At 46.3% G+C, this 2,600-nt stretch overlaps 1 long non-coding RNA gene across 1 annotated transcript; it reads right to left on the reverse strand.

Annotated features, from left to right (window-relative positions):
* Nucleotides 1–833: 833 nt before the first annotated feature.
* Nucleotides 834–2,193, reverse strand: LOC142777305 (uncharacterized). The gene is made up of 2 exons (XR_012888022.1): nucleotides 1,870–2,193; nucleotides 834–1,585 (listed from the first exon to the last, which is right to left on the reverse strand). It is a non-coding gene; the product is annotated as an uncharacterized LOC142777305 (long non-coding RNA).
* Between the last annotated feature and the right edge of the window lie 407 nt (nucleotides 2,194–2,600).

Raw genomic sequence — 2,600 nt, forward strand, 5'->3', positions numbered from 1 at the left:
ACCTACTGTGGCTGCACTGAACAAAGCACTTGCCTCACAGCCCTTGGTCGCAAGGGTGTAAACGATCGAGGCTTTTGTGCTGATGCCATATATGTCCACCACAACTTTTAATGCCATAAACTTTCATCATTCATTGACACTACACACATTTCACCACATGGGCATGATTTTATTACTTCTATGTTTTTACCTGCCTTAGCACGAGGAATTTTAATGCCCTTATGCAGTTGCTAATTGCAATCATTGTCCACATCTCTAGTCCAAGGAACTGGTGCTCTTTGGCCATCAAATTGCCCTTGCGTAAAAAAAACACCAAGTATCATCATCAGACATGGCTGTGCAGTGGAACACCTGCTTGACATGCAGACAGCTTCGGTTCGATTCCTTTTCCGAGCCGGAGATTTTTATTATTTATTTAAATTTTATCTTTCTTGTTGTCTTGGTCACGCAGAAGATAATGATTTTTCACTCACAAGCAACAACGCCGCTGCTTACACCGGAAACGCTGCAAAATGAGCTCACTAACACTATCGCATTAATACTCAACTGCCATGCAAAAAGCTTGGGTTAATGTATTTCTTCCATTCCTAAACATTTTGTTCTCACTTCATTTTTTTTGAATTTCACGTAAGAGCTGTTACAGACACCAGTGCTAGCGGCGTCGATAGGGGACAGCTAAGGCGCGAAAATCGGCTTCGGTTGGAATTGTAGTGATTTCTTGTATAAGACGCCGATCAGGGAAGGCACAGTTCGATGAAAGCACACTGGATTTATTTACACCATCTAAAGGCACTAAAGAAGGCACTTTCAAACATGACAAGGAAGACATCCAAGCGGGCGTCAAAATGTCTTTATTCGACCACTCTTTCTTCTATGGCGAATTCCACTCGTCGAGTGGGAGCAAGTTTTCTTGCTTCGCGGCCGAGAATCTGCATTTCGCTGGTAGATTCGGAGCAAGTTCCTGTGTTCCACTGGCAGATTAGGAGCAACTCACTCCGTGATGGAGCGTTTGGCGTGCTCCATCTTGCAGAGACGAATTTCCCCGAAACTCCGAGAATGCGTTGCCATGGTTTCCAGCACATTCGGGTAGCACTGTTGCCTCCAGCTGCCTTGAGCATTTTTTTTCAAGGCGGTGCCCTCAGCACAGGTTTACATTTCTAAAACGTTATTGTTTGGTGCTGTTGGTTTGCTTCTCGCTTTGAGCGACAGTGAAAGCACTAGTAGCAGCAGCGAGGACGAGCCTCGCGTGCTTTCTCACCCCGCCGTGTGCATGGCCGAAGATAATCGGCTATGTCGAGGAAGTTTTCAGGACTGGTTTGGTGACGTATGTGTAAACAACTTCCGGTGCGTTTTCAGGCGGGGCACTCACGTCTTCCACTTGCAGATCTTGCTTGGCGTAATCCGAGTGCTCACTCCAGGATTTCGGCGGCTGTTTCCAATCTACCAGTAGAATTCGTCATTACACTCCCTGCTCTGTCGCCGCTTGTCTACCCGGAGCACTCCTATTTCACCTCGTAGGCGCTTCTCTTTCCCGGAACCGGCTCACTGAAGCGGTGTAACAAGAAAGGCTTTGTCGCGGAGTCCCCTTAAACGAAACAAGAAATATGTGCTGTTCACAACAGGGATATCATAGCAGCTTTCTCGATAACATATATAAGAACCGAAACATCATCACTGTCACCAGAACCATGGCCGACAGAACAGAGTAGATGCTTATCAATGGCTAGGTAGGTAATTGGTGGGTGGAAGCAAAGAATGACACGCATCACTCGTTGTATCCCGGATACAGTACCCGGATACAGTATCCGTCACCCTGGTTGACACCATCATTTAATGTTGAAAAGCGAGGTTAAGGGTATAGAACCTTACCTGCTGTTAGACCTGCTCATGCTTTGTCGACTATGCTCAGTTAGAGTGGCCGACGTTCCTAGAAATTTTTTGCAGCGAAAGCTGCTATGAAATCACAACTCAAGTCACGCGCAGTTGTCCGCCGCCGTTGTCGCCGGTGTCCGTAACCACATCACGTGAAATGAAAAAAAAAACCTAGCGCCATTGAGATAGTAAGGCTGGAGTCTGGGTCCGCTGGGTGCCAGCCCAGTATTCCACCACGCAGCCACACCAGTGCTTAGGACTTGTTGGCCAACTTGCCTTAGGCAGGCTTGATGTCAGGAAAGCAATCGCCTTAATACGACTTATAAAGCGTTTTAAAACAGCGAAAGAACAACCAGTCGTCGCACAATGCGAATAGCATAATAAGTGGGTCGTCCATTGCTCCAACCCATTACAAAAGCCTGTTGTTGTTCCCTTGTTAACGGTGGCACATACGCCCTTCATCCATAATGCCTCATCATCGTCAGCCACTGAATGAACAATTGACACAAAATTCTTTGCAAGTGTTTAGCAGATACCCTGCTTCTCAGAAAAATGGCGAAAAATAGCATAGCGAATGCCGGCCTACTATCCGAAAATTTTATTATTAATGCCCTAGTGGATAACAAGCACACTTGCTTGGATAACAAGCAAGTGTGCGTCAGCAGTTACACAATGAGTGTTTTGAAAGGCTTTTAAAGGCTGCTCTTCTAGCTTTCGCTGTACTGTCC

The sequence above is a fragment of the Rhipicephalus microplus genome, chromosome X (assembly GCF_043290135.1).
Source record: "Rhipicephalus microplus isolate Deutch F79 chromosome X, USDA_Rmic, whole genome shotgun sequence".
NCBI lineage: Eukaryota > Metazoa > Arthropoda > Arachnida > Ixodida > Ixodidae > Rhipicephalus > Rhipicephalus microplus.